Genomic DNA, 22,519 nt, shown 5'->3' with positions numbered 1-22,519 from the left:
TGGCCAGCGCTAGGAGGCAGGCAGCAAGGCCAAGTGGTTACGAATAAGAATCAAACCCCCAAGGGAACTGGGTGCCGATTGAAAAAGACAGAAAGAGAATATGAGTCAAGACTTCAGCATTTTCAGATTTGTCTTTTACCACCTCGGTAACTTAGGGCAATTTGTCTACGGACTCCTATTAGAAATAACCGAAGCAATGCATGGGACTGCTTGGCACAAAGTAATGTTCGAGAAATACTAGCACAGAGGAGGGTGCGGGCTAGAGGCTGACGATGGTGCAGAGGTTACTTAGAAATAGATGTGATTTCATAATCTAGAAATCAAAACGGAACCAATGAGGGACTTTTCTTGCCTAGTTCCCAGTATTGGTGAGAATGTGGGGAAAGGGGCCCTTTTCATGCAGTGATAGGGGTTGATGAAATTCTTCTGGGGCAAATTACGGCACTCCCTCTCAATTACCTTAAAAATGAACATACCCTTTACTTTCAAGAATTTACTGAAGGAAATAATTATGGATATGAGCCAAGAATACACCCAAGTATATTAACTGCAACACTGTAAATATTTAGCAAAAATGAAGGAAGGGGAACATCCAAACATCCAATGGGAATTAAAGAAATAATGATGGAATACTCTGCAGTCATTGGCAGTTGCACTGTAAGGACATATTTCACGAGACAAGGAAATGCTCACAACATATTTTAAAGTTTAAGAAGCTGGTTTCAGAACAAAGGGGAATTTTGAACTTTCTATATGACAAAGATGCTATTATTCATTAAACTAGTATGAGCAGCCATCTCAGGGCAGTGGGAATTTCAGCTATGATAGCCCCTTGGTTGATCAATTTGATTTACATATTTTGAAAGTTGCCTTGAAAGAAATTAGGCCATTTTTCACCGCTGCTGAGCAACTTTTAGGACCAGTGAAGAGGATCGGAAGCCCTCACTTAGCACCATGTGGCCCGCCGGGTCCCCAGGGGCCGCCCCCTCCAGGCTGCTCGCCCCCCACCCCCAGCACTGGGCTCAGCAACACACGCAGCCTTCCTTCTCTGCCTGGATCCCAGGATGCCCAGGAGTAAGGTCCTCTCTTTGTGAAGACAGATGAGGGGAATGCTTATGCAACAACTTTTGAAAATGCCTATAAAAAGAGATTTTTCAAAAATCTGGATGTGAGTGTACTTTACCAAGTACAGCAAAGCAGGAAAACATTATTTTTGGAAACAAATGGAAAGTGAAAAAACAAAACAAAAATGCTGAGCGTGGTGGTAGATACAATGATGTTTCCATCTTTGTGCCCCTTGGGCTTCTCACTCCCCATCCACAGCGTTTGCCAATAAGGGAAAAAATTTTCAAGCCTCAGAAAATGTCACTGGTGGGGGCAAAAGTGACTGGTTCCATGGGGCCAGTGAGTGAGAGACTCAGCTCCAAGCCCCAGGTCTGCGCAGCCTTCAGAGCTTAGGGAGCAGAGGCTGGAGGCGTTTTTGTTATGTTAATAGCCTCCAGCTAATTGCCTTCTTGCTGCTCTCTCTGTTTTGGAGAAATAAATTTAAGGTGTTAAACTGAAAAGAGTTGTAATTTATTTCCTTCTTTGTGCTTTTCTGTGTTTTCCAAATTTTCTAGGACAGATATGAATTACTTGTGGAAACAGGTTGTTGTTGTTATTATTATTATTAAGACAAGTGTGCCGTGACAGCTACAGCTACCTCCATGGTATCATTTCAAGCACCCTGGAAAGATCTCCCTTGCCTCCTGCAATTGCCTAAAATACTCTGAACTGAGGCTAAAGACTTTCATTCCAATGAGCTAAAGCTTAAAGGTCAAATGGCTGGACCAGAGACGGGGGAGGAAGTGTCTCTATTTCATACCAGGGTGTAAACGTCTAATAACTCACTGGCTGCACCCTGGGAAGGGGCTGTTTTATCCAAGGGTCTACCACTTAGTAGCTGAAGCCTCTTGTCCTAACTCCTGACCCATGGACAACCCTCTGGGCTGTGTGGGTTGATTGCCCTCTCCCACTTCCCGGTCAGCGAGGGGTCGCGGGGCGTGGGGGTGATGCTTTCCACGAACACAAATAGCGCCAACAGAACTGCTGTCTTCGCTCCAACAGAGGCATGAATCTGGCTTCTCTCCACAGCCTCGTAAAGGAATCCCAGCCTCGTGCTCACCTAGGTGAGGAACATTAATGACCCAGAGGAGTCACCCCAAATCTTCTTTGGGGAGCAGCTTTCTAGCCCTCTCTGATCACCCAGGAGATGCAACCACACCCCTATTCCTGGGAAGGGAGGAGGAGGCCATGGATGGGTCAGCAGCTGGACTTAAGGCCAAGTCAGGAAAAACTTAATCTTGGTTTTGTGGGTTTCTGTTTATAGAGGAAAATTAATAAAGGAACAGAAAAAGATCAATTTTTCTACTTTTTATGTTTTAGAAGTGTACCTAAGACTTTATTAAATCCACAAGTAAGTATAAATTTACTCTTTTTATTATAGCCAGTTAAGGATGAGAGAAGAAAAAGTCCTTAGGAAGGAGAGAGAGACATCTAGAACAAAGAGATGGAATGAATGGGCCAGCGCTGACCGCGGGGCACCCAAGGAGAAGCTGTGAGCGGTGGTAGAGGAGTCACTGAGAGGGAGCAGAGGCTCTGAGAATGAAGAGGATGACCGAGAAGACAACGGCCCCTTGGCCGTTTCCCTGCCCTGGGTCTGGGCTGCCCTCTCTGGACAGTAACTCAGGAACCGCATCGCAGACCCTCTGCGATGGAGGAACAGCGCCATCTTGTGGGTTGTTTAGTTATTGGCGCCGAAGATCTTTTGAATTCCGTTGCCTTTTCACTACCGTGGACACACTTTTCAGCAATTAAGAAACAGGCGTTTGAAGCATCTTTGTTTTACAAAATTTACTGAGGATCAAACACAATGAAAGAGAGGCCTGGCAATTTCTCTTACCATCATTCACCTCCTGCAAGTATCTGACTCTATTTCTCTTTCAAATGCCCAATTTCAGGGCCTCCCTCTCCAACAGAGAGAAGTGTTCCTGGCAGCAAACCCACCTCACACCCGTCAGACGACACGATGGCCTGGCAGGGGGCCGGCAGCGCGAAAGGGCAGCCTGGGGGAAACGCGACAGGGATGGGAGGCGGCTTGACTTGCTTTAGGATTCTAAGTGTTCAAACTGGCGCCGAAAGGCCTTGAGGCATCAGCTGGATTCATGCCCCAGAAGACGTGTTCTTTTCAAGGATGGTGTGGAATTCAGACCTGTTGATTCCTCCATACTTTCCGGTGTCACCGAAAATATTCTTAGGTATGTTTCTTTTTTGCAGCTTTATTAATAATACTGAACGTTTGGTAACAGACTGAAGAACCAATGAGGATGATCCATCTGCTCAAATGAAGAGCCACGTCACCAATCCGTGGAATGAAGTGGAGCCATTAAAAACGACGCTGTGTGGAGCCGTTGGCTTGTCACCTGTGCACTTTCGTGTGTTTGTATGTTTTGCTTCCATAAAAAGGATTACTTTTTTTTAATGATGCATCGGAATATTTAATGACATGGGCAGATACTCTCAATGCAATGTTAAATTTTAAAAATTCCTATGGGCACTGTGTTATGTACTTGAATGTTGCCGAGAGAGCAAATCTTAAATATTTTCACCACAAAAAATAAATGGTGATTATGTGACAAGACAGAGGTGTTAGCTATGGTTATGTTGGTCATCTTTGCAATATATAAAAGGATCAAACCAACATGTTGTATACAATGTTACATGTCAATTATAGCTCTGTAAAGCTGGGGGGATGGGATCCAAATCCAAGTATCATTATGGTGTGGATTTTCTTCCTTATTTTGACTCTAATTTGTGCTAGCGTACTGTATTTTATGTGTCTTTGTAAACCATGTTGAATTCTTTCTAGAATAAAATAGAGAATTAATAGATAAGGAAAACAATGTTTACAATAGATCTCTCACTCCCAAATTTATATATGTATGTGGAGACAGAAGCGGGGCAAGGTACACAACAGCCATCAACATTGTGGTCATTTTTGGCTGGGATTGCTGGTCATTTAAATTTTATTTGTTTAATTTTTTTTGCATTTTCTACACTTTCTACACTTAATAGATATTACTTCTTAAATCAGGGAAACAGTAAATTTTTTAAAGGAAATGGATTTCTACACTAGGCCTGCCATCCCCAGTGTCTACCAGCTGTCTCACAGGCCAGGTGGGCCAGGCAGGCCCTCTTCAATCAAGTCAGACACGTCCTAGGACATTCATCTGGCAGCGAGAAGTATCCCTTACTTCAGGAGCGTCCAGTACCAGCGCTAGAGCAGCTCCTTAATGAACCAGCCCCGTCCACAGAGGAGGTAACATCTGAAGCTGCTATTGACCGATCGCTCATGGACCAGCATAAACGGGGTGACAGATGTGGTGTGACGTCTGAGCTGAGTCCTTCCTGGGACCTGAACACACAACTGCACTCTGTCTTTAACTAACCCTCCACCTGGATCGAGCGACCTAACTTCTCAATTCCCTCATCTGAAAAATAAAGATGTAATTTTTTCTCTCCAGATTGCTGAGAAAGGAAATGTGCTCTTAGACTACACTATACGAAACTGCTCTTTTTTTGCGGGTCAAAAGCAGCAATTTCTCACGGTTCCACCTCAGCTCGGCAAGAGCTTAGCACAGCGCCGCGGGTGTCCAGAGCTCTTCGTCCTCGGAAGACCTTACCCCCTCTTCACAGATCGAGTCGAAAGGTGGGAAGTGGAACACAGGGGGGCTGCGGGAGGGTATGAGGGCCTGCGAGGGAGCCTTGAGGGGAAGGAAGGTGAGTGTTCTCGGAATGGAGGTGAAGGATCCGGAAACGCAGCCTTGCCAGAGGCCAACCCCAGACTCCCGCTTGTCATTTTAAAGCCACTGCCCAACCCCCCCACACATACCCCTCACCCTTCTGACCGCAGTTAAAGCTACTTCCACATGGTAGAACCTCTCCCCCCAACCTGAGCCCCACGGGATCTACCTCTTGACCCCAGAGGGCTGCCGTCACAACGGGAGCCCTCACCCCCACCCTCCGACATCTCCCCCTGGACACAAGGTGCTGAGGGGCCGTCTGTGCTTCCTTCCACCCAGCGAAGGTACAGAGGCTGCCATTTAAGCAGCCTGGTGCAGTGCTCCCCTCGGTCCTAATTAACTCAGTTACTGTGAGTTCCGTTGCCCTGGGTACTAAGAAACCAAGTCTGAGGAGTGGGGAGCCATTGGAGGCATTGCTGGTGGGCAGGGAAGGAGAAAGCCACCACTAATCAACCAGTTAGGGCCTTGCATTGTCGGGGGAGAGTCATTCAAAGTTGGGCATGTCCTTTAGATGTCAGATTCTGAATCAACTTCCTCTCAAATGAAAGGTCTGCCCCACTCCAGCCAGAGCTGCGACTAACTATATATAAAATAGATAAACAACAAGATCCTACTGTATTCAATACCTTATAATAGTCTATAATGAAAAAGGATATGAAAAGGAATATATATATATGTACAACTAAATCACTATTCTGTACATCAGAAATTAACACAACATTGTAAACCGACTATACGTCAATAAAAAAAAATAAAATTTTTAAAAGATACAACTTGTTGTATTGTTGCTTACTATCGTTGCCTGGTTGCCATGGTAACAAGCATCCCCCAGATTTCATTGGCTTACAACAGCCAACATGTATTTCTTGCTCAGATCCCATGGAGGCTGCAGGTCGGTTGAGGTTGGCTTCTGCTCTGCTCTGTGTGTCTCCTCACTCCAGGACTCAGGCCAAAAGAGCAGCCCCTGACTACGATGCCCTGCAAGAGACCTGGCTACATCATGCAATTGCGTCTAAAGCTGCTGCCCTACCACAGCCCCACCATGGAGAGTGGCCACGTCACCTACAGGAGGCACAGGAAAGACAAGGATGTACAAGCCTCTCATGAGAGGGAAGAATTAATCATGAACACTAATGCGAACTATCATTTTGTAGATTTTCTCAGTCAGCAAACACCAAAGGTAGAGCAACGACAAGGAAGGCTTCCTAGTCCAAAGTTCGGGAGGCTCCCGCTGCAAGGGATAACCTGAAGTCTACTTCTAAGACACACCAAATGCCCCCTGCCCAAGTTCCATCAGTAGTTTGTTACATGAACCAGGAAGGAAGGTAGGGTCTCCAAGATGTAATTCAATATTTAAATATTGTTTTTAAGGTTCTGGGGTCACCACTTAAGTTGTCATCATTGGCATCTGTCCAGAGGAACCTCTGAAGCAGCTTCAGATGATGTAGATCCTTGGGAAATGGCAGTCGCTGGCCTCCCCAGAAGGATGGTACAGAATGACTTCTGTTGGTCCACTCTGGGTCAAGAGTCTTACAGAACAAAACAGCATCTTAAGAATTCAGCCATTCAAGATACACTTGTATCATGACAATGGTGTGTAATGTGAGACACAAAAATGAGTAAGAAACAGCGCTCTTTCCTAGAGAGCTTGCAAGTGAGTAGAGTCCACCTCCCAGCCTCAGCTGATGAGTGACACAAGGCTCCAAGGTCCAGAAGTTGGTCAAAGTTGAGCACACCAAATCAATGACTGCAAAGAACTAGCAATCAGGTGTCTTGACTCCCAATCTCTTTCTTCTATCCATGTGCTTCCTTGATTAATGGACCTTCCATCCTAATTCATTCATTTCATCCTGTGTTACCGCTTCCTTCCTTATCACAAAACAATGGCCCCCTCCTTACAAACAAAATAGAAGTTGTAGGAAGAAACAACATGCACCCAGAAAGCAGGTGTCAGCTGTCCATAACCCAGAGGCATCAAACAAGGAAAGAGAACCCAGGATTTTTTTCTGAGTATGTAAATGATGAAAGCCACCTTTTTGCTGCATCCATTCCATCAGAGCTCTTGGAGCATTTGCGGCTTTGATTAATGAGGCTATGTCCGAGAATGATATTCATGTTACCCAATAAAGACACCGTGGGGTTGTTCCGGGCTCAATTTTGGCAACTTGCTCAATATTCAAGCTGGGCTTTTTTTTTTCCTTCTATCTTATCAACCAGGTACAAAAGGATGTTGTTTAAATGAGAAAATCTCTTCCTTCGTGTACTGTTCTAAACTCAGTGGGTTCTCTTTACAGCCAGGTGAGGAAAAGTTGCAATTTCAATGCAGAGAGCCCTTCTGAATGCCTGCGGCCTGGGAGGTATAATGAACAAGCCTCAGTCTTGGATCGGTTCCCAGACCCACAAGGCGAGAACGCTGTGGTGTCTAAACAGAAGTCCCTGGCTTTCTTTCAGTCCCTAGTCTTATTAGGTTTGACGCTCCTTTATTATGTTTTGTTCTGCAACGCTAAATCCCCCTTCAGAAGCATAATGCTGCAAACATGGGGTCTGCACGCCCGAGAGCATTGTCCCTCAGTCGCCATGGTAACCCAAGCGCATCCACCAAGCACTTTCCTCCGAATGAAATAGCCAGCTCCAGCTCTGAGCTCGCACCTTGCACGCACCCACCCCAGTCAGTGAATATCCCCACGGGGGTTTCTGCTTATGAGCGAGCGTTGGCAAGAGCCAAAGGGGCCAGCGCAACTGTGTTTCATCGACTTTATTAAAATACCTGGGATCCGCGTTCAATTTCTATTTATTGTTGTTTCACCTGTGCCGAGAGGGGAACTGCCGGCACTTGACAAACGGGCTGAGAGGCTGTCGAGTTTCACTTGGGTGTTGGAGGGTAACAGATGCCGAAATGTGGTTTCATAATAGCGTAATAAGACTTTGTACTTTTACAGCGCCTTTCATCAGTGAATCTCCAAGTCCCTCATTAGTCCCCGCAGCCCTCTGGGAAGGAGGGAGGTGGTGAGTGGGTTCTCCCCACATGGCAAGCCCAAGGCAGGGGGAAGCCTGGAGCCAGTTGCCTAGACGTAAACAGGACACAGATCCACAAACAGGCCAGGGGAGCCCCTGTCTGGTGGAGCTGCTCTAATCATGTAATTATGCCACCATCCTGCCCATCATTTGCATTTTTAATTCCACTCATTAAACTTACAGCTTCTGTTTAGGGAGACTTGCCTCCACACATCTCAACGGTCTGAATGCCTGTGGCTGGTCCTTTTATGCAGTAACCAGGCATCCTGATAGAAAGACTGAGGAACACACTCGCTGGGTCCCAGTAAAACAGCACGTGACCTACCCAAGCAGAACGGTAAGGGAAGTGGAGACCTGAATGGAAACGAAGCAAGAAGTTCTGAAGGTCCCCCTGTCCCTGAGAGAGAAAACTTCAGTCATCCGCTAATCATTTAAAAACTTCCTCCCGCCCCAAACCAGGTCTCCGTCAGTGTTGAAAGTGGATGGGGCCTTGGATGGTGTCTAAATCCAACACCTCTGCCTTCAGAGGAGGAAACTGAGCCCCAGAGAGATTCCCCCATTAGCTCCAAGCCCCACAGTTAGTCAGTGGTAGAGGGCATCCCAGAGCCCAAACGTTCCACCCAAATTGTTCACACACCCCCTCCCCGTCTACGTTAACCAGACAATTCTATAAGACACTCACGGGAAAGATTTGCACAGCATGTGTTGCCCTTGAGTACTAGCAGTATTGGCTCCACACTAATGGGGATTTGTCCGTCTTACTCCCAACTGTACCCCAGGGAGGAGAGCCTAGGATGTGATGAACTCTCCATCAGTTTTCGGTGATGATCAAACATCTGCATGGATCCTACTCAACACGATTCAGGGAAGAGAACAAAGGACAAGGGATCAGAAAAACCATTTACCCCCCAGTCTCTTCTTCTGTGAGATGGGGACACCGGCTGCTTCCTGCTTTGTTCATGGGGCTCTGAATCCTGCCATGCCCTTTGCCTAGACATATTCTTCCCATTTAGGATTCAGCTCAAATGTCACCTCCTCAGAGAGGCCTTCCTGGATCTGCATGTTCATTATTCACCTTCATCCCAGTCATTCCTTTTCACCTTATCCCTTCTTATTCCTGTTTTATTTTCTTTGGGGTCATTATGAATATTTGAAGCAACCTTGTTCCTTTCATAGCTCCCTCTCCCATTATGATGTAAGCTCCATAGGGTGAAGGATTTTTTTTTTTTTTTTTTTTTTTGGCTATTGCACACTTTTTTTTTTTAATGGAGGTACTGGGGATTGAACCTAGGACCTTGTGCATGCTAAGCATGCGCTCTACCGCTAAGCTATATACCCCACTCCCCAGCTCAAGAATTTTTATCTGTCTTGTTAACACTCTTCCCAGGACCTAGACCAGTGTCTGACACATGGGAGATGCTCAATAAATATTTGTTGAAGTGATAAATACAGGTTGAAAAAATGAGAGAGAAAATTCTAAAGATCATAAAATCAAAAGTATTTGTTTCAAAACTAGAGATGTTTAGTATTATCGTTTTACTCATATTTATCAGCATGAGCAGTAACTTGGAGCTTCATACACTCTTTGGACTTGAACAAATTTCCGAGTTGATATGTGTATACAAGACACATCCCTACAACATATCATTATCTTCCTGGTTCTAAGTGATCTCACAGTTGGTGTTCTCAGTGTTGTCTTGGCCTCTGGGGCTTTATTAACGTAATTATAGACAAGTCACCAGTTGGGTGTATAATTGGGTGGATGTGATTATCTATACAGAGCTGATTGCTGAAAGGTAAGGCAGAGCCAGAGACACCCAAGAAATCAGCTGGCCCAACCGGTCCGTTTTACAGATATGGAAACTGAGGCTCTGGCAAGTAGAGGAAACTGCCTTAAGCCACCACATGGCTAATCCAAAGAGACATCAGAGGACTTCAAATGAACAAGTCTGCCCCTTTGATATAAATGGAAGTTAAGTTCAAAGCATGTCCATTAAACTGACTTCACTTAAACACATTTTCAAGGAGAGTTCCTCTCCTTTCAAACTGTAAGAATCAGTACCCACAGCAAAACCGTCCTCAAGGGGGACCTGTCACTCAGTGTCACCCAAAAGGAACACAGGCACAGAAGCAAACGTGGCACTAAACATCCCCTGCACACTCTCAGAAGATCCAGTCCACTCTTTCACATAGGAAGTACGGTACTATCCTGCCATAGTCCTTCACCAACAGTCTCCTCTTGTTGTGAACAAACAAAACATAGAAGCATCATTGGAGATGGAACCCTGCTTCAGGATGACACCTGCACCCCAATGTTCACAGCAGCACTGTTTACAATAGCCAAGACATGGAGACAGCCTAAATGTCCATTAACGGATGACTGGATAAAGAAGATGTGGTATATTTATACAATGGAATACTACTCAGCCATAAAAACCGACAACATAATGCCATTTGCAGCAACATGGATTCTCCTGGAGAATGTCATTCTAAGTGAAGTAAGCCAGAAAGAGAAAAAAAATACCATATGAGATCACTCATATGTGGAATCTAAAAAACAAAAAAACAAAGCATAAACACAAAACAGAAATAGACTCATAGACATAGAATACAAACTTGTGGTTGCCAAGGGGGCGGAGGGTGGGAAGGGATAGACGGGATTTCAGAATTGTAGAACAGATAAACAAGATTATACTGTATAGCACAGGGAAATATGCGCAAGATCTTATGGTAGCTCACAGAGAAAAAAATGTGACAATGAATATATATATGTTCATGTATGAGTGAAAAATTGTGCTCTACACTGGAATTTGACACAACATTGTAAAATGATTGTAAATCAATAAAAAAAAAAAGCATCATTGGGCCGATCAGAAGAGAACTATTGAAATCTCTTGTATTTGGGAAAAAAACCCGATGCACAACTCAGACAATTATGACTCTTCTGTCTTCTGGTAAAAGCATCCCCTGTAATTTCAAAAAGATCCCCTTTCTCAGCCACTTCACCCCCAGGCAAGGCCCATTCCCCACAGGGCCTCTGTCTGCATCTGGTTTTCTCTTCCTGCCTTGGGTGAATAAACTCTCTGGTGACCTGCTCACACCAAGCCCCAGGCGCTAGTCTCCCCACCCTCTCCGTTGGAGAAGACTTGACTCCTGTGCCCTCTGCAGGGCTTCCACTTGCCGAGTTGCTAGGATGTGAGGGATGCAGCTGGCGGTCTCAGAGACACGGAGGATGAGGGCCTTTCCTTGGCCTCACATTAAGAGTCAGTGCGATTACTCCACTGCTGTCCACGCCCTATCTCTCTCAACCAAAAGTCCATCCAACAATTCTCTCAGACATAGCTGCCTCACCTCTAAATACCTGCGACGAGCGCAGGTCTCCTGCCAGGGCAGCGCTCGACTGCTTTAAGATGCGCTTTACCATCAAGTGTCTTCAGCACCTGGGCATGTGCTCGGCTGGGCTCCTCGGAATCCCACTCATAAAAAATGTTCTGCCGTGTTTCCGTTACTTGTCATCTTTGAAAACACAAAGTTAGCCCTAAAAGGCTGATTCATCCCTCGGCGGTGTTCTGAGTGCTCAACACCTCCAACTCTGGCAGCTGTCGCTAGTGACTAAGGTGGTGTGGGCTGAACAGAGGGCTCTCCCCGGGCACGGGAACAACCCTTGATCGTCCCTAAGGCTCATATGTCTGTCTCCTGCTGCTACACCCTGTGTCCCTCAAGGATGGGGACCACATCTTATTTGTCTGTACAGTCCCCGTATCTAGAGTAGTGCCTGGGGCATAGTAAGTGTCTCTTTGTGGAATGAAATGTCGAGTCTCATTTTTTTTTCCTTTTATGGTGGTAAAACACACGTAACATAAAATTGACCATCTTACTTACTTTAAAGTGTGAAATTTGGTGGCATTAAGTACCTGCGAGGGTTGTACTGAATCACACTTTTTAATTAGTTTTTAAAATCTCTTTAATAAAAATCACTGTAAATACATTAACAGCCTTTCTTAAGAAATGAGTAAACAAAAATACAAAATAGGGAGTCTGACTTAAAGGAAATCCAAACAACAAGGTATGAACATGGTTTCCCACTAAGCATAACTGTTACCCTCTCTTGGCTCTTCTGTGATCTTCTCCCAGTGCTGAGAACATTGTCACTAAGCAGCTGTCACAGGGACTGCTAGTCGCAGATCCTGAAAAGACATTCATACTCATGGCCCGTGAGGGACTTAAAGGCCAGAGAAGAGATCGGGCTTATTTCTAATTTCCCACTCTGTAAAGCGAACTTCGTAAGGGCAGGAATATTTATCAGTTTTCGCCCTACTATGTTCAGTACTTCAAACAGTGCCTGGTACGTGGTGGCATTTGAAAAATATTTGTTGAATGAATAAATAATAAAAATCTTGCTGGGGAAGTTGGGGACAGCTTCACAGAAGGCATTAGATTGAGCTTAGTCTTAACAAAACTCTTCCTTGGAGGAAGAGTTACAGACATCCCGGCAGGAGAAGAGAGTCTTCGTGGAATACTGGGGGGCCGGACAGGCGGCTTGATTGGATGCTGGGAGAGGAAGGTCACGCAGGCAGAGGTTGGATGGTGAAGGAATTTGTATGCCATCTTCAAGAATCTGGAGTTTGAATTTTTATCTCATAAATGAAGAATTTGGAGCAAAATGTTTGCATTTTGGAAAAGCCCAGATAAGCAGTGTTTATCAAAGCTCACCAGTCCGCCACCACTCCCCAGGTTTCTGAAGCCTTTAATCACGCGGTATCTGCAGCAAATACTTTCTGCTCCTAACCAGTCTGCATCATCCCTGCAGAGAAACTCTCCTGACCTTTCCCCCGGCAGCCTCCCCACTCAAGTCCCTCTTTCCTGAACTACATTTCTCTCCTGCCAAAGAGAGACCTGTATGAGCCCAGCTGGGGGCCTTTTCCCCGGCAGGATTACTCTTTTAGCTGCTTTTAAGCTCTGTCCATCAGTCCTTAGACTGGGTTCTTCTGGAAGCAGACACTGGGACAAGGACTTGAAAGTAAATGGAACGTCGGGAATGAGTCCAGGATGGACAAACAACCAGTAAGGAAAGTGAGACCCAGAAGGGAGAAACAAACAACAAAGGGTGATCTGTGAGTGAGCTACCGCGGTGGGGCGCTGCCACTTGCCCCACCAAGGAACAGTGCAGCCTACATCTCAGAATTGTCTCCAGGAAGGCCAAGGAAGCCTCGATATTAACCCACCAATTCCTATGCCTTCGGTGAAGAATTGCCCAAGGGGCGTTAAATTCCAGGCACCAGAGGTCTGCCCTGCGCCCTAACTGACAGACCCCTGACAGCAAAGCAGAGAGACGTGGGCATCTGCAGGAGTGGGTCAGCCCCGTGCACAGACACTGCCTCTGCAGCTGCGCGTGAGCTCAGAGGTGGGCCAAGGGCATGAGGGCATCAGCAGCATCCTCTGTACCACCTGCACCACCGCAGCTTAGTTTGCCTATAAAAAGACTGTGGCAGAGACAATCCAGTACTCTGTGTTCACAATACCATTTCTCCCTGGGCACACAGGAAGCCTACATGTCACAGGATCCCTTGGAGTTGTCACCTCATCAGACTGAGTTCTGCCCAGTATAAGATAGACAGAAGTGATTAAGTCCCTTAAGAACATTGCCCGTGATCCTCCAGGTCTCTTTCCCTACCATGACTAACTTAAAGGCAGATATTTAAAATGGTATGTTACAACTTTTTTAAATTCAGATGCGTTAAGTAGAGCACAGGGTGCTGGATGGCAAGTCAAGGTTCAACAACAGACCACAAGCGAAATTGAAATAGAGAAGTTTATGACTCTCAGGTCCCGGAGGAAGTACAGGGCCCGCCCCAAGGGGCCACACAGGGAGGTCAAGGGAGAGAGGGAATGAGCGGGAGGACCTGGGGCCGTGTTTTTATTAGGGTGCATAGCTAGAGTGTGTTGGGGTTCCCAGGCGAGACTGGATTGGTCAATTCAAACTAAAAGAGCGAGGGTTTGGTGAGCATACGGCATAAGGAAGCTGGGAGGGGAGGGAGAATGTTGATCACAAGAAGACAAACCAGAAACTTACATGTGCCTGTGACTCCGCAGGCTGAGACCTAAGGCATGTGCTTGCGTGAAGGGGCTAGTGTCAGCTTCAGGCCCCTGCAGGCTGATTGGCTAGACAAAATGAATACAGAGGCAGGAACCCCACGGAGTAAGCTTAGCTCAACTCTCAACATGCTAGGAACACAAGATAGAAGGAGCATTTTTCCCTGAGTCCCTGCGTAGAGGAGCCCACCAAGGAAAGCCACTCAAATCACCCCAGACTGTGACATGAATGAGAAATAAAGTTGAATGAAGCCCCTTGAATGCACAGGTTTATCTGTTACTACGGTGGAGCCCAGCCTATCCTGACTAATACAGGATATACTGGGGCTCTGCTGAGAATTTCTGCGTGTCCTGGCGATACGTTCCTTTTCCCTTCTTCTCTTCATAACTAGAAAAGAGAAGTTGAGTGCAATATTAGGACTTGAAATGGTGTGCTTACGTCTCAAGGAACGAACATGCTTAGCTGAGTGATGTTCTTGCCGTTTGCAATGAATTCATGAAACCCAGCTGGTGTAATAGCCTTGACAACATCTCTCAAGGCCACCTGTCCACTTTAAGACATCAGTTCTGGTGGTAGGGTTCAGCTGCCCAACCCCTCCACTTAACAGATCTAGAGAAACCACCAATTACTGCTCAACCACCCTGCCTGCAGCAGCCCTTGGGGTCAGAGGATGACATCCTGGAGGGCCATTTGCAATGATTATGTAATTAATATTATCATGATGTACAACTGCGTGTAATGGCTTTCATAGATGGAGACCTTTCTGTCCCAGGCTATTCTTCAAAGCAAGGTGGTCTCTCACTGTACCTGCCTGACATTCAGGAACATCCTTTTGGCAACATTGTTTCTAATATTTGTTGCATGTCTTTAAGTCTTTGAAACCCATGGGTCCCGGAAGTTTTTGAACTAAGTTTTGTGGCTCTACCTTCCCTTCACAGTCTTAAAACCATCGGTTTACACAAATGCTTGATCATGGCCATTGACTCCTCCCAAAGTCAACACTTAAATTTATTGACTGAGAAGGATGTATCTGACCGAAACTTCACCCAGCTCAATATTTGCCTAGACACAATAAATCTCAACACCGACCAGAACCGAAAGTCGATGGATATGTATTGTTACATACTTTCTTTTGACAAGAGTAATCAATTGGGTATGGATTTTGAAATAATTTTATTTTGATTGGAGCGTGGGATGAACTTGACAGGGCCGGCTGAAAATAAAGGGTGGAAAGTATGCTAGGAACAGTCGCCCCTAAAGGGTGGAAAGTATGCTAGGAACAGTCGCCCCTTGTAATCGCATAGTTAAATGTGGCGCTGTGAGCAGCACTTACAGAAGAAAAAGGACCCTGTCGTCTATCAAGCAACCAGAAGGGCTGCTTTCTGTGAGATGATGTCATCATAATGGCAGAGTGTGTTAAGGCCTCTGTGAATCCCCACCGGGCATTGGTCCTGCATGAGAATCAATTACAGAGAAGATAAATGGTGCATTAGAAGTGTCTTCTGGCATATATTTCACTTCTGATATATGTTGTTCTGCTGAGCAACAAACGATTAAGATAAACCTCAAGGTCATGTTTGGACCAGAGAGATGTTTTTCATTAGCCGGGGAGTGACCATCCTGATAACAGAAACAGAAGCTTGCGGAATATTGTGAAACAGCCGCTTCCTTGGAGGCGGCCGGGGCAGCCGGCCTGGGCCGCCTGAGTCGGGCTGAAAGCCCCACAGGTTCACAGAAAGCCCGTCAGCAGCCAGACCCGGGGGAGTGGTATCTGTGCCATGATCCCCCGGCCACGGCCCCTCCGAGTCCGCGGGACAGTCACTGCTGTGAACAGTAGTTACACTTCGAGAAGGGACCCTGGGGACCGCATCACCCCAGCTCGGCTGTGTCAGCCACAAATCTAAAAACCAGCCGAGTTCCCCTCTTTCCTCCCTTCAGAGCCGACGGTCTGTGTTATCACTTGAGGTCCTTTCTTGGCCACATCTCTTGTTTCCCCTGAGACTTTTTGGTGATGCCACGTGTGAAAAGGAAGAGCGTGTTCATGCCTCCTTGGGGAAACCTCGGCGTCCGCCTCCCTGTCCCTGGGTCCTGGACCCACTACACTGGGATGTCTGTACCGCCTGTCACCCCCCCCCCAGGGGGTGCAGCCCAGCCTGGCCTGTGTGCACTACAGGAATGTCGCCCGTCACTCAACCCAGTGCCAGCCGTAGGCTCTAATTTCAGGTTTCCTAATCCCAGGATTTTCCCATGTCCTCCCAGGACCTCACTGCAGCCTCAGAGGCCTGTGAAATGCACGTCTTTATTGTAGAATCGTAAGCATTTTTAGGGTACTCAGTTGCCTTCCCTGGGGTCATGCTGCATACTTTCATAAAGAGAAATCCACGTCTTTCCTCCGAGTCCTCCACGAGGGAGCTTCGCCAGTTACTCCAGTCGGGGGCGCCTTCTCCGACCTTCCATAGCTTGCTGTAGATACAGACAGCCCACCGCATCACCACCTGGCGATCTGTAATTCCCGGAGCCTGAATCAGTAAGCACTACGAGAGATCATTTCCATCTTATTACCAGTTGTACATATACACTCAACAAGTACTTCAGGAATAAATGAAAAAGTCTGAGGGCATTAAATGTCTATGCCCATATTTTTCTACCAGGGTCTATTACAGTTGGATTAAGAACTCTAGAGATTAGCTTCCGTTTTCCCCCAGGTCTCAGAGTATAAGCCATGGAGACTCAGCAAAACATAAGGACCACTTTAGGGGCCCAGAGTCTATCAGGCCAGTTCGCTGTTTCTGGAGGATGTGGAGTGTGAGTGTGGATTAACCAAACAGAAGGGAATTTGCCGTAAGTGTTACTGGTTCCAGGCTAATGAACACTACTTTCTTGCTTGTGAATTTTTGCCTTCTTTCCACGGAAAAGGTGGACCTGACTAGGAACAATGAAATCAGCAAGAAGGGTGAGACCAGTCTAAATCACAGGCACACTGGTACTCATATCCTGGCCCTGCATCCACACCAAGCTGCATTCAAGTCCTCTCTCCACCCACAAGCGCTCTGTCACCTCCTACACCACGTCGTGACCAGTCGATTACTTCCCTGCACATACTTTTACCCATGTTTAACCAGCTGATGTCCTAAAGTTAAGACTGGTTTTTTAAAACAGCTTTATTGAGTTATAATTGACATACAATATCGCACATATCTGACATGTACAACTTGGTAAGTTTTGACATATATATGTATCTCCATAAAACCATCACCACAATCAAGACAGGGAAGAAATGCATGGCTTCCCACAGTTTCCTCATGCCCCTCATTACCCTATCTTCCTCCCAGCTTCTTGACTTCTCAGGAAACCACTGATCTTCTTTCTGTTACTACAGATTAGTTTGCATTTTTTAGAGTTTTTTATAAATGGAATGACACAGTATGCAATCTTCCTGATCACATGGCTTCTTTCACTTAGCGTAATTGTTTTGAGGTCCATACATATTGCTGCATGTGTTAATAGTTTATTTTAAAATAAGGTTTTTTAAAACTAACCTGAAAGTTTGAGGGCATCCTAAAAATTGGGAAAGATTGGGTCCTTCAGATATATTGTGTCATAGACTGCCTAGACCTGTTCTAGAATTAGCAATCCTGGTATCAGCAGGAAACGCACAATAAGGAAAGACTCAGAACAGGAAAGGGGCAAAGAACAAATGGAGATAAATGGCTAAGGGACCAGAGAGAAGGAGCTGGAAATACCTCCTGAATCCCCGTCTGTCCCTAACTCTCTCCCCAGCAGTGCTTCCCCGCGATCCACTGTCATCACTCCATCCTAATCTCTCCCTGAAAGTATCTCCACTTCCTTCTTCTTCCAAATATCCCACCTCCACCATAAATAAAGCCTTTTGTTTTTTATCACCTACTTTTAGCTGAGCGAGAGAAAGAGTGAAATTACCTCCCACTCAAACATCTCACTGGAAACCCCACTGATTCTGTGTTTAGAATTTTGAATCTGCTGCAACTTGAGACAAATCTTTCCTTCTCAAATCCCCATGTAAGGATGCCAGAGCCTGGCTTTGCCTGCCCCCCCCCACCACCACCCCTTGAAGACCTCAGCCCAACTCGGGAACACCAACCATTGGTTAGAAAACACACTGATCTCAGTATGTTATCCAGGAAGCCAAGGATTGATGCCTTGTCAAGTGGCGGCTTCTTTTGAGCTTTAGTCTCTAGAATGAAATGCTGATAAAGGTGAACTTGTCTTCATCGTAAGAACTTAGCTCTGGGCACAGTCACCATGTCCACTTGCAGGCTGCTATTTTCCCAGCCTCAGTCTTTCCAGCCTAAAGCCATTTTGTCTCACGCCCCCCATTGCCTTTTGAAAGCCTTCAGTGTGTAAACCCTCCCTCCTTGACTTCTGCGTGTCCAGGAACCTAAATCCCAGAAGACTGACTGCCGTGAGATCTCCAACCTTCAACAAGCCGTGTAAGAGACACTGGGTTTGCTACGTGCTTTGTAAAAAGTCCACTTATCCTCTGTGCTTGTTCCAGGCCTGCTGGCATAACTTACCTATTTAATGGACATACTTTAATGCATTAAATGGCCCAGATTCCAAAGCTATGGTTGAAGGCAGAGCAAAATGATTCCCTTGTAGATAAAGAAGGCGCCACTCCAATTACTGCAAAGCCCGGCCACGAAGCGCCAGGCCCAGAGCAATACTTCATCCAGACTCATGGTGAGTGTCTGGTCGGTGCTTCACCCGACACTTTGCAAGTGGAAGACTCTTTTTCCCTCCCACTCCCTTAGGCATCCTGTGCCAAGAATTTGCTCATGCTCCTAGCAGGAGGTTTAATTACCTGGGACTTAACTGGTCATGCTGTAGCAGTGTAGAGCTGCAAATATTCCAGGGTGTCTTCAAGGACCCTTCGCCACCAGGTCCTGACCTGTCTTCCCTGCCTTAACTCCTACATCCCTCAAACTTTCCTTCCAGATGAAAACACCGGGGGCTTTTCTTCCCTTGGCTCCTTGTTTCACACTGTCTCCTTTACCTGGATTGTTTCCTTGGTCTTTGCCTACAGAAAAACTGTCCATCCTCAAAGTCTAGATCGGAGTGCCCCCTAGTCCCTGGTGTGTCCATAAATCCCACAGCCCAAAGTGACGTCTTTCCCTTTTCTTCTTAAAGCACTCAGTTCATTCCATAAATATGGACGTTGTCAGAGTTTGCCTTGGTTGTAGCCGGTGTGGCCTCGATAGCCATCACCGTGTAGCTGGCGTGGGAGACGACCTTCGGGCCGGCACCGTGCTGTCACCCAGATGAATGCACTTACTCCTCAAAGAACTATTTAACTATTCCAAAGAAGTTATTTAACTTGTCTAAGATCACAGAGCTAATAAGTCATAGATTTGAACCTCAGGCAGTTTGACTCTTGCACTTAATTAAGGTTCTAGACTGTAAGCTCTGAAGGACAACTTTCCAGTCCTTACAGGATGCCTCCCCCTTTAGTAACAGTCACATACACACACCCCAACACACACACACACACACACACACACAATCTATCTTTTATTAACATTAATATTTTATTAGTAGTTTTTATTTATATTTCTATGTAAATAGACACAGATATATCTCACAAAAATAAAATAATGAATAGCCCTGGTATTAGTTTCCTGCGGCCACTGTAACAAATGGCCAAAACCTGGGTGGCTTAAAACAGCAGTTCTCTCACAGCTCTGGAGGCCAGAAGCCTGAAATCATTATCACTGAGCCAAAAGCGGGGAGTTGGCAGGGCTACACTCCCTCCGGAGGCTCTGGAAGGGAATCCATTCTTTGCCTCTTCCAGCTGCTGGCATTGCCTGTTCTGTGGCCACATCACTCCAATCCCTGCCCCCATGGTCGCATGGCTTCCTCACTTATATAAGGACACTTGTGACTGTGTTTAGGGCCCACCCAGATAATCCAGGGTAATGTCACCATCTCAAGATCCTTCGCTTAATCACATCAGCAAAGACCCTTTTTTTTTCCAAACAAGGTGGAATTTATAGTTTCCAGAGATTAGAACCTGCTATCTTTGGGAGCCACTGTCTTTCCAACTACAACGCCCAACCTTGGTCCTTATTCCTAAGTCACAGGTGTCCGTTAGTAGCTTGTCTTACAAATGGACATTTTCCAAACTGAAATTAGACTTTGTAGGAAGCCCCTCCTCCATCCCTGAAATGCAGAGAAGCAGTCAAAACAACCAGAATTTCACAAAGGACTCGCTTTAGGAGACCCTGGGTTTCAACCGCAAAAAGTATATTCTTCAACAGAAAACAGAAACAGCTCATTCCCCTCAACAAACATATTGTAGGTCACATTTTTATGGCTGAATCAACAAAATGCTCTCCATAAACTACACTTTTGTGCAACACAAACTGTTTCAGAAACACTCCTGCTGCCAAGATGAGAAGTGGATGTGGCTCGTTCCTTACCCTGGTGTCTCTGAAAATTCTTTCCCACGTAGCCGAGGTTGCCTGCGCGAACAGCAGGGATAGTATGTCATCCCCGGGTGACCAGCCAGCTCCCCCTCTGTGAGGCGCCCGGGAACCTCAGAGCACAGAGCATGAAGCATGTCAGGGTTCCGTGGTAGAAACCACAGACAGCTGTTGTCAGAGGGTGTTACAGAATCTGAAATCACACATATTCGTGGCGCTCCCCCCCACCCCCAGTCTCTGACAACTTCGATGCGTGAGTCTTTGCTAACGAATCCTCCACTTGGGAAACAACTCGGCTGGAAGATGTTCAGACACGGACAATGCCCATTAGGCCTTGGGTCAATATGATTTTATGGTTTGTTTAAAAATGGTTAAATAGTTATTAAGCGTCCCTCTCTCCAGCCTGCAGCCCTGCCTTCCTGCCTGCGGATAAGTCACGCGGGCATTCGCCCCTCCCTCTAAAACTCTCGAACACATAAACACACTCTCTCTCTCTGGTTTCATTGCTCCATTGCGGAGAGGAAACATCATGATTTTTCCACCTCTGCTGAACGTTAAGAATTCGGTTGCAACCAGGAATGGGAGCCCCTGGGCCCCCAGGGACAGATTCTGTCCTTAGGAGCCACACAAGTGCTCTCTGCACAGAGATGCCTCCAAGGGGGTGGGTGATGGAGGGAGGAAGGCCTTTCTGATCCATTCTCTGTTTCAAACAGCTTGATAAAATTGACGGAATTAGAAAGCGTTCCTTTCCTGGTGATAGTTCAGCCTACTCTGTTTTATTTCTGCTGGGTTGGTGCTAGCTGGCCAGCCAGGCTGTTAACCACGTTTATTACTCACAGTCCAGGAAGTCTAAGTAAACACAGCCAGAGCCGCGGCCCACGGTCCCTCCGGACCCTCGGGCTCAGGCAGGAAGTCCCCTCCAAGAGCAGATTGCACTGGTTGCCGGCTGGATGGCCATTCTGATCAGGAGCCAGCCCCGGCTTCCCTTCCAATGTCACTCTTGAGGGATGCTCAGCAGCCGTGAAACCTCTCCTGGGACACTGTCATCCAACTGTTACACAGAACACGGATTTGCCTGACAAGCCTGAAACAACACAGTGTGTTTCTCCCAAATCCTTTATCTATGCATCCCAAGAAGGTTTTGGTTAGGATAGAGCTATATGTTATACCACGTGGCATGTTGGCAATTCTCTCCTCCTGTAACGTGTGACTTAGAATAACAGTCTGTGAGGACCCGGAGTTAACACAATACCCAGATTCTGTCTTAGCAGGAACAAGAGAGAAAGCAGAGATTTTCACAGCCCACGCCATTACAACTCACAAATTCAGAGGTGCGAAATGTTTACCTCTTGATTGGCAGAACAAATCTTTACTAGCTAAAAGAATAAAGGTGATGCTCTCAGTTTAAAAGAATGATCTGAAATTCAGAATTCTACTCACTAACATTAATTTCTTCACTCCCTGGAACTGGAGAACACGGAGGGTTTCATCCTCCTCTGGGAGAACATGAGACTATTTAGATCCTTCCTGGTCGCAGCGAGTCATTGTGGAAATAAAGATCCTTCCATTTCACCCAAAGCAGAAGATGCTGAGGCTTACCCTGCATGTGTCTTCCTGCAGAGGCTCACAGGAAAGAGGAGAGGAGAGAGACATGGGCAAGTGACAGAAGGAGTCGGGAGAAGGAAAGATCCAAAGTCTCAAGGAAGCTGCTGACAGAACACATTGGCCTTTGCTAGCTAATCCTCCTCACCGTGAATGCTTGCATGTGTCTACAGAGAACACACCCTTCTCAGTCCAGGAGGCAGACTGAGCCTTCTATAAGCCATCTAGTGGTTTTTTAAAAAGTGTAGAAAAGGAAGATCTGAGCTTCTCCCCACCCCCTCAAAAACACCCTCCCCCAGGATGTCTGATGATCCTCTGTCCAGTTTATTTCTGTGCATTGAGAATGGCTTTCTCCCGGGCATTCTCTTAAAATACTCACTCCTCCTAGGAGAGGTCATATGTCAAATCCTTTTCTCATTAATATGCATGACTCTTTCAAGTTCTTCAGCTAAGGAGAAATCAAGATTTTAGGCCACGAAGTGGAGTGAAGGCAACAAGAAATGGAGGTC

This window comes from Camelus dromedarius, chromosome 4 (assembly GCF_036321535.1).
Source record: "Camelus dromedarius isolate mCamDro1 chromosome 4, mCamDro1.pat, whole genome shotgun sequence".
Taxonomy (NCBI): domain Eukaryota; kingdom Metazoa; phylum Chordata; class Mammalia; order Artiodactyla; family Camelidae; genus Camelus; species Camelus dromedarius.
The sequence above is the reverse complement of the archived record's forward strand: the minus strand, read 5'-3'. Positions refer to the sequence as shown.